At 42.4% G+C, this 15,039-nt stretch overlaps 1 protein-coding gene across 1 annotated transcript in view; it reads left to right on the top strand.

The window, feature by feature from the left end:
* Positions 1–12,646: 12,646 nt before the first annotated feature.
* The window catches only part of LOC138951637 (homeobox protein prospero-like), a 46,422-nt gene continuing 44,029 nt past the window's right edge, over positions 12,647–15,039 (top strand). The window contains exon 1 of the mRNA XM_070323175.1: positions 12,647–13,789. The gene's annotated coding sequence lies outside the window, so the exon portion shown is untranslated. The remainder of the gene's footprint in view (positions 13,790–15,039) is intronic.

Here is a 15,039-nt window from a genome sequence, read left to right as displayed (position 1 = left end):
TTCGTCTTGTATGTGTGGCTAAGTATGCGCCCGCAACTGATGGATAGCCTCGCCAGGGCGGAAGAGGCAGGAATGCCTTTCACAGGCACGCGAAACAGGTCGGTTTACTCTATCAGCATAATAATGGTGGGTGCGGCGAAGCCGGAACAGTCCGATCTGGCAGGTGGTTCCCGTGACACTGAGGTCCCTCATCTTGTATAATTACGATGATTGACATGCCAGTACTAAGCCAAATTTGGATTCTGCCGGCGTTACAGATACAGATACCGTGAGATACAGACTGAGAAAACAATTGTTAGCATAAAAGACTGACTCCTATTCAGCACAACTTCTGCAAGCCGCGAGACCGGCTGATCGACATGAATACTTTTCCCACTCCTTACTACTAGGCCTACAGCCCAGAAATACACACATACACTTACACATACCGTTACACACACTCATACACTGGCACACCGTGACACACACACACACACACCATGCACACCGTGCCACTGGCGGCCGGGCGCGGGCCGTAACACACACGGCACTCACCGTCAGTGACTGCACACACACACACACACACACACACACACACACCGTTAAACACACACACACACACATTCACACCGTCAAACACACCTCAGTGACACTTTTACATGCACACACACACACAAACACACACACTGACACACACACACACACACACACAGCGGCCTACACGATACATGACTCGACCTAGACTCCTACTCAATACAGACATACAGGAGTTTCGTCAAGTACTAGGCTAGACCGCAAGGAAGAACAATGACTAGAAATCAGTCTTACATTTCAGCAATCTATTAATCCATCGATCATTCTTATTATCCATCAGCTTCTGATCTCTCTAATCCATCAATCCAACCGCGGGCCATTCATCATACATAAATGGTCGGACGTCCATACTTTTCAATTCATATAAGTACATGAGACTTCTTGCTTGGAGTCAAATTACACACCATACACGTATATCATTTTCAGTAATGCTTGCGCGTGTATGTGTGCGGCGAGTGCGTGCGTATGTGTGCGTGTGTGTGTGTGTGCAGTGCAGTGTGTGTGTGTGTGTGTGTTTCTGCGTTTCTGTGTGTCGCGTGTGTGTGTGTGTGTGTTCCTGTGTTTCTATGTGTCACGTGTGTGTGTGTCAGTGTGTGTGTGTATGTGTGTGTTTGTGTGCGGCACACACACTGATTTGACTGAAATCCTGTTAGCATTTGTCTGTGCGTTTAATTTTCACTTGACATCGTCTGGATCATAGTTGTCTAGTAAACACGTTTGCAGTGACCACAAGTGCTTGCATGCAAGTACGTACGTGTGCTCTTCGATGAGTATTTTCCTTTTTATTTGAGACATTATTGAATGCAAAATGTATTAATTGTATATATCGTGTTGTTGTTTGGTTGAACTTGTAAAGCGCTTCAAGCTGTAGGGAAGCGCTTTATAAATATTCCATTATTATTATTATAATCTGAATTTTACCAGTGGGAACCAGCATGGTAGAAAATCTAGGGGAAAGGGAGCAAAGTTGAACCAGCCAGGCCTCTTGCGGTACTGATTATAAGGACATAAATGTCAGTTACAGTGTTTAAGCGTAAAGGTAGCCAAACTCGCACACAGAGCAAGAACAAAGAGTAAACATATTCAAAAGTAGGAAAATAACATTAAAAAATACAGCAGCAGCTAACTTCCAGACACGTGATTTTATTCACTAGAAGAATTAAACCAACATGGTGACATAATTATGCTGCATTTGTCAGTATACTGGTGCAACTTTTACACTTGATGTTGACATTTTGAACCACCTCATAACGAGGTTGTCCTTAATTGATCCCGAAGTCGACTTCGCGAGGTCCTCGCGAAGCTTCTTTTTACCGAAGGCATTCAGTGCTATAGCTTCGTGCAGCAAGTTTCGCAATTAAGTACACTTTGCATAGTTGACTTCGCCCAATTAATGACTCGACATGCTTTAGGATAAGTTCCAATAGCAGCAGTTTGTCCACCACTGAACAATCGTCTGCTCGTAAAACTCTTGTTTTGAGCAATGGCGAAGGAAATTCTAATTCTTCGGAAATCGCAAATGTAGCCTAGTTTCTTATGTAAGTAAATACTTCATGTAAACCCTTTTTCTGCATGAAAAAACAATGTTTTAATGTTTGTTCATTCAAATAAGGAGAAATTATCAGATTTTAAGTTTAATAAGTTTTGGAAAGACATGAGTTGTGTACCATATGGAAACAATGTTTTACCAAAAACAGGGGATACGTCTATAACAAGAAATCAAAACTTGACTAAATGTAAAAACATGTCGCGTAAGGCGAAATTACTACATTTAGTCAAGCTGTGGAACTCACAGAATGAAACTGAACGCACTGCTTTTTTTCACAATGACCGTAGTCCGCCGCTAGTGAAAAAGGCAGTGAAAGTGACTACCCTGTTCAGCGCGGTAGTGGTTGCACTGTGCTGCATAGTACACTTTACTGTACCTCTCTTCGTTTTAACTTTCTGAGCGTGTTTTTAATCCAAACATATCATATCTATATGTTTTTGGAATCAGGAACCGACAAGGAATAAGATGAAATAGTTTTTAAAACGATTTCGGAAATTTAATTTTGATCATAATTTTTATATTTTTAATTTTCAGAGCTTGTTTTTAATCCGAATATAACATATTTATATGTTTTTGGAATCAGAACATGATGAAAAATACAATAAAAGTAATTTTGGATCGTTTTATAAAAAGATAATTTTAATTACAATTTTCAGATTTTTAATGACCAAAGTCATTAATTAATTTTTAAGCCTCCATGCTGAAATGCAATACCGAAGATTGCTTGGCCAAAATTTCAATCAATTTGATTGAAAAATGAAGGTGTGACAGTGCCGCCTCAACTTTTACAAAAAGCCGGATATGACGTCATAAAAGATATTTATCGAAAAAATGAAAAAAACGTCTGGGGATTTTATACCCAGGAACTCTCATGTAAAATTTCATAAAAGATCGGTCCAGTAGTTTAGTCTGAATCGCTCTACACACATACACGCACAGACACACACACACACACACACACACATACACGCACAGACACACACACACACACACACACACCTACACCACGACCGTCGTCTCGATTCCCCCTCTATGTTAAAACATTTAGTCAAAACTTGACTAAATGTAAAAAACGTATGTTTTACGCCAAAAATAATTCCAACAACGTTTCACATGATGGTTTGTACACCTGAAAACTGTTAGTAATAATGTGTTTCAAATGGCTAATTTATTCTCATATGCAAGTCTCAAAACTGGTAAACTAGTAAACAAAATACAAGAAACAAAGTTCGCGTTGATCTAAAAGGGTGTCAGTCTTTCCGGAATCGGCTTAATCACTTCGGAATGAGCGAATTTGACGAATATGAAGAATCTTGGGAATCCACTGACTTACCTTAATCTAGCTCAAAAACGCACAACAAATATGTTAATTACCAAAATCAAAGTGAGTTAGTGCGCTTCAGGGCGCTGCTTCTCTCCGGTGTTGAAAACAATGTAGTCGAGCGGCGCCGCCTAGCGGCAGGACCACTCACGCCCTTCAAGTTATGATGCGGCCGTCTGGTAACAAGCATCGCGTACACACAAAAAGGAAGTTACTCAGTGGAAGTCACACAAACCAACGCCCACAAAATGAGCTCTTTCTTTGTCTATTCTTCGACATTTAGTTAAGCTTTCAAAGCACTTTCTTTTGCAAAGTGAAGGCAGTTCTCCTGCGCTGTAGCATAATTTGTAACGCAGAATCTTATGGTATAGGCCTTGGAAGCGATCTGAGGGCCTTCTTTTCTTAGCTATTATCCCTTTCGTTTGAAAGGCATTGTGTTTGTGCCGCCCTGATATGGCCCTTCGTGGTCGGCTGGGCGTTAAGCAAACAAACAAACAAACAAACAAACATTGTGTTTGTTCAGAGAAATTAAAGATAGGTTTTGGTTTCTGACAGCAACATTTTTTAAGAAGTCTTTGAATACGGACCGACTGTGAGCTACTTATACACAGATTACTTTCATGCAGCGAAAAGAGGAATATATGAGGTACATGTTAGACTCCAACTTTAGTTACATCATGCATTTTGGGAAGCTGTTTAAGTGATATTTCTATATCTACTATCCTTCTTCGTATTATGAGGACCGTAGCTTTTGTGTTATGGCAACAAAACACGCTGTAGCTATTTATACGGCCTTAACCCATTGCAAGTAAACGAAATTAAACTTGTAAACAAAAACAAGGAACAAAGTTCGCGTTGATCTAAAAGGGTTTCAGTCTTGCCGGAATCGACTGAATCACTTGTGGTTTCTTCAATCAAACCTTCAGACGAACGCGCAAGTATATATCTATTATATACAGCTACTGCACCACCTCTTCCTGTCTCGCGATGACGCAACCGTCAAGATGAAGACGATACGAGAGCATGAAAGTGCGACAGACAAGCAGGAAGGATACCAGCGTGTGCAGGCATAGGCCGACTCGCACTCATCAAGGAAAGGAATAGAAGAAACGGAGGAAATGAGTAATTCAAGGCGGCCGTCTCTATGACAAAGACCAGTGTATTTAGAAGAAACTGAAATCTTTATTTTGATTAATATTGCCCATAGAATTACGGCGAATTTCTCGGGAAAAGGCCAGACTGATGAGAGCTTTGTTGTGTCGTTTGAGGGTTGCGGTTGGTTGTAGGGTGGGGATGCTTCCGGGAGTGGTGGTGACCTATTTCTCCAAAGTGGACGCCGCGCAAAATGTGCGAGTGTGTGCACGTATATATATTTTTTTTATGCATATATACCACGCCGGTACCTCCGCTGCACCCGAAAAAAGCCGGGGCCACTTGCTGCGCACCGGGGCCGAGCCACGAGAGGCGAGTTTCTGCACTAAATCTTCTCTGTTTTCTCCAAAATGACATATCTTCACGTAACTGGCGTTTGTACTTCGACCTAAGGTTTTATAGAATCCCATCATCGGTTTTATTCTTTCCCTCGATTCAATTCTGAACTCTGAGCTTCGATTGTTTATGCTTTTTAAGTGAATTGTGTGTAAATATTGACTTTCCACAATTATTACGGAAAATCAAGCTTATCAAACAAGCTGCAGAGAATTGGAATGTAATTATTGGTTATCTATTAACATCTGGCTCAAGTGGTGTCATCTGAATTCACGCGGTTGAATCATATTTGTTGAATCTCTACAGTCACTGAACAAATTTGTTGCTGCGCACCGGGGCCACTGTGGGCTGTGCACCGGGGCACTATTTGTGCAATTGATGCTGCGCACCGCGGCCAGTAATAAACGTGTTGTTATGCTCCTTCAAAGTGTGTAGCATACTGTTTTCGGTTGCGACCGTACTTGAGGATCTTTGTTTGTTTTTCAGCTTGTCCCGAGGGGACGCAACACTAGCTGTCGCCTGCTAGCTTTTTTTTTCTTCACATTGTTACCTGCAGGGACCTCGGTTCCGCAAGGTCTATAGGCCTGTCCCTTACAAAATTGATTGAATAATGACCGCCCTCTTCATGTAGCGTAATCCAGGTCTGAAGATGACCACTGTTTTGAAGTTTGGATACAGCTTCTGGGAGGAGGTCTTGCAGTCTTTGCACATCATCTTTGCCTTCAAAAGTAAACAGCTCTTCTGCTTGTTCGTCGAGACATGTTGATGATACGTTGGCCGTTTCGTCTACAAAGACTTTACCATCTTTAATTACTAGATATTTACCTTGAGCCTTGATCTCAGATGGAAGAACGCCAAAGTCGTTTCTCAAATACGTAGGCTGTTCCATAATTATTTAGAATCTCAGAAACGGAAACACATACCAACAATCTAACCAGGCCATTTTCTAGACCAATCCTTCCCCAGCCGACACCCAACTGGACATCCTCTCAAACGTTCTCATTCAGGCATGGGACCTCGTGACATCAGCTATACCTGGTATGGCCCTCGTGAAGGCTCGGACAGAGTCTTTAGGGGTCTCTAACCGTGTTTCCGCGGCTATTTCTTGTAATCTGAGAACAGGCTGAACCAGCATGGGGAGATGTCAAGAAGATAGGGTGGATACAACCAACACCAGTGCTCCCTTTTGTGCACAAAAATCTGTTGTCGCAAAGGCAGTATTAACAGGTGCGTTGTCATGTTACAGCATAAGCCCTCGAATACCCGTGTTTGGACGGTGTTTGTGCCAAGCCTCGAATATTTTCGATCATAAGTGGTGGACACAGCAGTCAGACGTGACTGTATGCCTGTCCTCAAGAGTCACAGTGTTTAAATGGCTTGATCTAGCGACAAAAGATGCAAAACATTGTTAGGGCTTCTTGTTATTTGAACTTGGCAGGGGTTGGGTCACCTGGTTAAACACCCGAACAGACGACAGTTGTTTGGTTTCAGAGTTGAACTTATTAACCCAAGTGTCGTAACCACTGACGATATTCCATGTTGATTTGGATAAGCCATTGCTGATTTTTTTTCAAGTATTGTCAAGCAACACTCTGCCCTACCCCTCTTTTCCCCGTCACTGGGTTCATGTGGTACCCAACCGGCAAATCGCTTTAGGGCCATTAAATATTTGTGTAAGATGATTTCAAATGCAGAGCTTTTAATGCCAATGACATATTGCATCTCCCTGATTATATTTTAGGGATCTTCTCTTATTATCTGTTCAACAGCGCCAATGTTTTCGAGGATAACGGATGAAATAAGTAGACTAGGTCTACCCGGTTTGAAATTGCTGTACCAGTTTTACACCACGGCTCTACAAAGAGCGTTCATCCTAAAACATTTCATCACACTTTCATGCAAATCGGTCTATTTTAACCTTATTTTGTAGTTATTGTAAGTTATGGCTCCGAAATCGCGAATTTAAGCTTCACGACGCATACATAGCGCGGCGAGTATCTTCCTGAGTCGACCATATGAAAACGACATAACTCTGGAACTTCATTTTTTTTTGTCAAGCCTCACGATAGTCTATTCTTTGACGGCATGATTTTGTATTTAACACCATATTGCCAGGAGCCTGGATTCTAAATAATAATGGAACAGCCCTCGAATAGGTATTCTTTCCAGTCACTTCATTCAGCGACAAACAAACGAATCTTCAATTGTTCATTCGAATGCACATCGACACTGTGTCCAATGACGTCATTGAACTCTCGAAATTTGAATTTGCAGTAGTAACATCTAAACTGATCCATTTGTTCACCTGCAAAGCAGAACAAACCCACTCTTCAAAAGGACAAAACGAACGAACGTCAGCGTCATAACCTTTCGTGTGTGTGTTTGTGTGTGTGTGAGTGTGTGTGTGTGTGGCTGAGACGGACAATACTTTATTCACTGTAGTACTGGCCCAGATGCGCAGCAAATTAGTGCCCAGGTCAGTATACATCCCTCAAAACAGAGACATAGCCCGGTGCGCGGCAACAAAATCGTTCAATGACGCTAGAGATTCAAGAAATATGAATCAACCGCATGAATTTATTTTACACCACTTGAGCCAGATGCCAACAAATAACCAATAATTACATTCCAATTATCTGCAGCTTGTTTAATAAGCTTGATTTTCCGTAATAACTGTGGAAGGTCCGAATGTATACATACTTCACTGGCCCCGGTGCGCAGCACATAAGTGCCCCGGTGCGCAGCCCTCAAAATAGAGACATGGCCCCGGTGCACGCAGCAACAAAATCGTTCAGCGACGGTAGAGATTCAACAAATATGATTCAACCGCGTGATGTTAGCAGACGCCACTTGAGCCAGATGTCAACAAATAACCAATAATTACATTCCAATTATCTGCAGCTTGTTTGATAAGCTTGATTTTCCGTAATAACGTTGGAAAGTCAGAATTTGCACATAATTCACTGAAAAAGCATAAATAACCGAAGCTCAGAGTTCAGAATTGAATCGAGGGAAAGAATAAAATCGATGATGGGATGCTATAACACCTTAGGTCGAAGTACAAATGCCAGTTACGTGATGATATGTCATTTTGGAGAAAACAGAGAAGATTTAGTGCAGAAACTCGCCTCTCGTGGCTCGGCCCCGGTGCGCAGCAAGGGGCCCCGGCTATTTTCGGTGTGCAGCAGAGGTACCGGCGTGTATACATTACGCACTCGCGCAAGCATATGCAACAGTACCGTCTTTTCTCTACTTTCTTCAGCGCATTTGCGTCTGGATGAATTGTTACCAGTATTAGTACACGTACATAAATGCGGTAGTGCTGCTGAACAAACAAACAATTGTAACTATATAGATGAGAATTAGAGGACAATCTTCAAACTCAACTTGCCGGATACAAAACGGCGTTCAAACCATAATTGTCTATAAAGACACCGTCGGTGTTATTTGTTTTGTTTTTGTTTTTATAATAATTTTGACAAACAGGAATAATGTTTGGCACAAGATTAGTCTGAAAAATGCGCATGTATGTTAAAATATAATTTCGTGTCTGTGGTTTTGTTTTCTTCTCAATTTGACTGACAAGATATTTATCGAACATGCTTGCTTAATTGGACTCCTAATTGGCCTAATCTTTTTTGAGTGCTAATATGTTATCTCGTGGATACATATTTTATATAATGCACTAATTTCATTGGCATAAGCCTATTTCACAGTATATTAGATATAGCTCTGAGCACATCCAGTTATAGGGGGTCCTGATTTGGCCTGTATGGTCCGCTGGATAACAATGAAGGCTAGTGAAGCTATAGCCAGCTGTCCGAAATAGATTCACATTTACTCGAGGTCTTTGAAGCAACTATCTCCACCATCGCTTTCTCTTGTTTTAATCAATCTCAGTGGAAAATAATTAACCCATTTCTCCTTAACCATTCGCTGCTTGTAGGATGTCAGCTGATGTTCTGGGTAACTTGCTTTAACAGACAACAAACAGTTCAATAAACATTAAAAGAAAAAAGAAAAATGTGTGTGTGTGTGTGTGTGTGTGTGTGTGTGTGTGTGTGTGTGTGTGTGTGTGTGTGTGCGTGTATGGTGTATTCATTTATACATCAATGGCACATTGTTAGTTGTCTATTCAGGTGAATACAGGTAATGCTATGTGTACACATATTTCCTGGTAGAAAACGGGTCAAAGCTAGAACATTGTATGGCCTACCCTAAAGAAAACCATATATATACCTTACATTAGATAATTGTTAATAGCGTACCGCAACACCTTTCTTTGGCACGATCATACAAGTTACACATGTCACACTTAAAATGCATTTCATGTTAACCTTCAAACCAAATACCGATGGTATATTTAACCTCACGATTTGTGGAGACTAGCTTGTTTGTCTTACGCCAAATATGGACATTGTTGGACATTGTTGAGTACATTTAAGATTCAAGATAAAGCAACAACTTGTTACTCTTATGTGCATTTATCAAGAGAGTTTCCTTGAAGCCAAAATACGATTTTATTTGTGTATTCATTCATTTTTGTGGAATACGGCAAACGGTTATGCTGTAACGTTTGAAGTCTTCCGGTTTTGATGCGTTTAAATATATATGCCATTTCTTTCGTATCATAAACGAACAGACTCCGCGTTTTGAGAGCTCTTTTCGGGACCAGGGATAAATCTGAAGCACTGTTTCCTTCCATCAATTTCAAAGTTTATGTTCCACGACTCAATATGTTTTAGTCATAAGGGAAACTGCTTTGCAGTGTCGGGCGGTTTAAAACAGAAAATACGTCACATTGACTAAGAATTTAGTAATTGCACTATATAAAACTCATCTGTATCTAACACACACACACACACACATACACACACACACACACACACACATACACACACACACACACACACACACACAATAATAATAATAATAATATCAATGCATAATATCTATAAAGCGCGTGTGTATCTATCGGGTTTGAACCCTGCTCAAAGCGCTGTACAATCATTGGGGGGAAAAAAACTATAACATAACATTATTTATAGTAATATACACACACTCAGACACACACACGTTTGCAGCACATTTTTTGAATGGAAGTGTAAAATGCATGCACACTCCTTCTCGTGAAAACTGACAATTCGGCTCACATCTCAGATCTGGCTATGATCGATTTTACATGGGATAAGACCATCCCTCCACTTGGTCACATGCCAAAAATCAACATCCTGACTGATTGCCGCCAGTGATAAGTTGGTATTGTCCTATACACGCACTAGTGGGGTTTTTTTTTAACGAAATTAATTCATCGCAACATTCCCACTGTGGAGGGAGAGAGCACACAGGCTGTTCATTTTTTAAAATGGCGTCTGCTTCACATTTAATTCTTGCTTCCTCTCAATCACTCATTATTTTTTAGCGTTGAAGAAATAACACATGGTGTACGTACAGACAGTGAGGGACTCTATATGCATTTCTGAGTTTTCCAGGAATGCGATGTGACCGGAAATTTCCGCTGTTTTACCTCAACATACCAGACAATATTTTCATTTTCATTTCATTTTTTTTCATTTTCATTTCATTTTCATTACTTTATTGTCCCATCGCTGGGAAATTCGGGTCGCTTCCTCCCAGTGGAAAGCTAGCAGCAACGGAGTCGCGCTACCCAAGTGTCTGCGTGTTTAGGTGTATTCAGCCACCTGCACTTAAGGCAGAATGACCAAGGTCTTTTACGTGCCATTGTGATGACACGGGGGTGGGACATGGCTTCCGTCTCTGGGTCTGCACATAAAGTTGACCCGTGTCCGTCCCGGCCCGAATTCGAACCTGCGACCTTTCGATCACAAGTCCAGTGCTCTACCAACTGAGCTACCGGGCCCCGGTATATCAGCGACCGGTCAGAGGTAACCGTTGATAATGCTTGATGATGCATTTGACGGTTTCTACCTGGCAAGCACATGAAGTGTGGTCCCTATACATGTCTCAGACTTTTTTGTGGCTGGTTCAAAGTGAACGGTTTCTGAGTCCGTAAGAACTAAGATTCCTGCTTGTCAGTCAGTAGAGAATAGACTAACTCCGGAAATAACTCTGTCGGCTTTGAGTGGGGGTTGTGAAAGAGCAAATACTCTTGGTGGGTTTTTTTTTTTATTTTTTTTTTTTTAAAGAAAACTGTCCGTACGTACTCCTTGCCCACGTGTTTCAGACACACCCCTCGCTAGTGACTGGCCTATAATGTCACGTGAGAAAGTTTGACTCGATAAAAGCATTATTTCACAACCCATGCAAAACCGACAGAGTTTTTTGTTTGTTTGTTTGTTTGTTTGTTTGCTTAACGCCCAGCCGACCACGAAGGGCCATATCAGGGCGGTGCTGCTTTGAAATATAACGTGCGCCACACACAAGACAGAAGTCGCAGCACAGGCTTCATGTCTCACCCAGTCACATTATTCTGACTCCGGACCAACCAGTCCTAGCACTAACCCCATAATGCCAGACGCCAGGCGGAGCAGCCACTAGATTGCCAATTTTAAAGTCTTGGGTATGACCCGGCCGGGGTTCGAACCCACGACCTCCCGATCACGGGGCGGACGCCTTACCACTAGGCCAACCGTGCCGGTACCGACAGAGTTATTTCCGACAATCGTCTATTACCGTTTATAAAAAGGCAAATGCAATCACCAAGTTGTTGTTTTTTTAACATAATTTTCCCCTTTCTTCACCCTTTCCCTTGTTCAATGGTGAGTAACGTTGTGATTAAACTATATGTTTTACATCTTTGTGTGCCTGTTGCCTGATGACGGCAGTATCTCTCTGTGTTCTGGTGCCTGTGTGCATGATACGCCGGGCAAAGTGTTGAGCGAGGTCGATAATGAAAGCGACAGTTTGTACGCCGAATTTCAGGATCGCTCAGCTCCAACCAGCTTTCACAGACGAGCAGTCATGGGACAAACGAAGCTGTGCGTTTATATACACAGTGCATGCATGATCTATAGATATCGTTTGGTTGAAATGGTTGTTACTACCCACTTCCCCTATTCATTTCTGGCTCCAGGCACGTACACATACTCAACACACACCCCTCCTCCCCCTCCCCCCCCTGCCTCACCACCACCGCCACCACAACCACCCATCCCCGAACACTTAAGAATACATCGACACCCTCAAGTGCTTTTCCAATGAGGATACTTTTAATTAATCACCGACTTGAAACCGATAGAAAGAAGGGCATTCGTTCGCGGATATTTGATTAAGATAAAAACAAATTTAAAAAACCCGTTAAAACTTCATCCAAAAATAAATTAAAATCGCAGACGATGCAGATGCCTATTTTAGCTTGGGGTGAGAATGGGGAGGCTGAGAAACGAAGGATTATGGATTATTAACTGCACCATATTAATTGTATGGCTGTTTTAGGTACAGGTGGAAAACGTGACAAAAACAGTTTTCTTCGTCCTTACAACAATTTGAATGTATCGGTGTTGGTTATAATGCTGTGGATGGAGTCGTTCGCTAAGGTGGTGTGTGCAACAGGGTATCACTGAGACTCGCTCTGCTACAGGTAGTCCACACCGGGGGAAGCCAAAGGAGACTTCATATTTCACACTCTGTCTCTCAGTTTCGAGGCTCCTCAGCCCTTCGGCACCGACTGGACTTGTGGCGAGCTCCAGATCACGCTGGAGAGCCGGTGAGAGTCCTTCACTACTCGTGGCCAACCACACCCACCTCCTCCCTCCCCATCCCGGCGTTCGTGGGGTCTTGTGTCATTGCTGCTAGGATTGTGTCAACACGCGCTCGTCTTGGTGAAGGCTCGCGACCGACGCGCGCTCTGCCTTCAGCCAATCGGCGACGTCGTCTGTGAATAACTGAGGAAGGCGAGGCGGTCTTGGTGAGCCTCGCGTCTTTGACAGCCGGCCGACAGACTCCGCCCCAAGCACGCGCGCAGAGGGAAAAAGTCGTCTGGAGATAAACGGTGGGCGGCGGCTTACGACGGGGGGGATTTCTCACCGGTGTCGACTGTCGAGCGAAAGAGGAAGAGAGACGACTGAAGGGGGGACAAAAAGAGCGAGGTCTCTAGCAGCGACGGACGTGGTGTGTGCTCTTCTTTTCACAAGCACCTGCGACAAGTGAGAACAGAGCGTGGACGAAGGAGGAGCGACAGAGCGCCGCGACGCAGGCGAGACACACACTGTGACTCTCTCCCCCTCTCTTTCTCTCGCAGGACAGATAATACAATGAGACTCATCAGCATCAAGTGACAGCTCGAGAAAGTCCGTCCCAGCATCAACTACTGCTAGCGCCGTCTCCGTCTTCACTTCACTTTTCGTCGGGCACTGGGACATGTAACAAGGCACACGACGGTCCTCGGAGGAGACTTTTCAGTTTCTTTTTCTGGATACTACTTCAACTGATTGCTTCATTTATTCTTGGACATTCTCTCCGTTTTTCGTGTGAATGTACTTTTACTCGACCAAGCCTCGACAAAAAAAACACATTGAAGTTTTGTGACTTGTGATTGTTGACTTTAAACAATTTTCATTTTGGAAACTGAAAAAACCACTACGAAGGAATTGTTCCCATTCTCCTTCCACCGTACAGGCTTTGACTTTAGACAGGCCTGTTTGGACGTGTGAGAGAGTGTTGTGACATCGGTGTGATGCCTTTCAGTCGAGTGTGAGACAAGTATTTAACAGACGGTGTCGTCAACAAAGGCTTTCGCCGGAGTGTTTCTCACGGGATGTTCTACTACTAGTAGTTATCCAACGGGCTGAGGAACTTAGCAAAAAGGGTTGTTCACTTTGTCACTCCACTTTGGGACACTGTGGACACACTCTTTCTCTCTTCGTGCGAGTCAACAGGTACGTTCACAGTTAGCATAGAGTCGGTGAAACGTCGCTGCAGTCGTTGATTCGTTTTGACATTCTTTGCATTTTTCTGTTTCAATTTTTGTTCAGTTTCAAAAATGTCTCTCTTCTTTATTCTGTCTGTGCTTTCTTTGTCATTTGAGCCTTAACTTTTGTGTATTTCTAACGAACCATTTTGTTTAATATCACTCGAACAGTTGTTTAGGATTCCCGCAGTGGGGCACTGCGGTTATGAAATTAAAGGCCCCTCCTGTTTTTGGAACCGCAGGAGCTTTCTAGTTTGCTGTTAGGTAGATTTTTGGTTCCTCTTTCCTGTCATGCTCTCTTTTTCTTCATGAATTCTTTTCTTTTTTCTGCCTTCTTGCTCATTCACCTGTATTTTTTCCAAAAATCTCTTCTCTTGCCGCTTGTCTCGCGATTCATGTATAGTTTCATCTGTTAGTGTTCTGATGTAAGTCCAGCAGTAGATAGGTTAAGCCTATTTTAACATACTGGAAACTGGTAATCTTCCAGTAGGTATTAATTTAGTTTTACTAAAGCCTGCTGGGACACAAGTAATGGGTTAGTGCATTTGTAAACAGGAATCGCTTGACAAGTGGCCCCCTTCATCCCCCCTTCCTCGTCCTGATATGGCTCTGCGTAGTCGGCTGGACGTTAAGCAACAAATAAACAAACAAACAAGTTGTTTAGGATGGTGTACTGTTCAGTTTTTGCAATGTGGTCTTTTGATGGTTGCTCATTTAATTCTACATGCGTCCACCCACAAATATTGGGCCTTCACATTTATATATTGAAGATTGAACCACAGTTCCATTAAAATAAAAACCTATGTTGCTTATTTATTTCAGTCAGTTGCATTACGATTTTAATATTGATGGTGACTCTCCTTTTCATGCACACAGGAACTGAATGGCGATTTTTAGCCAGTTGTGTTTTCTGTCTCTCTGTACGAAAACGTTTATTAATGATGATTGATGTGTTATAGGTCGTTGTTCGTAGCGTGTGCACAGTTCGGCTGACCTGCGGAAATGAAACACACGGAAAGGCCACCAAAGTGTATCTCTAACTTAAATTTTCTAAAACGTTTTGTATTCTCGGGAAAAAACCCGTTTCCATGATTTTATTAAAATCGAAACCCCTTTCAAGTTACACACTATATATTCGTGAACACATGGCAGAACGTTAGTTTGTTTGTTTGTTCGTTCATGGGCTGAAACTCCCACGGCTGTAACGTGTATGACCGT

The sequence above is a fragment of the Littorina saxatilis genome, linkage group LG17 (assembly GCF_037325665.1).
Source record: "Littorina saxatilis isolate snail1 linkage group LG17, US_GU_Lsax_2.0, whole genome shotgun sequence".
NCBI lineage: Eukaryota > Metazoa > Mollusca > Gastropoda > Littorinimorpha > Littorinidae > Littorina > Littorina saxatilis.
Note: the sequence above shows the minus strand (reverse complement) of the source record. Positions and strands in the feature narration are given on the sequence as shown.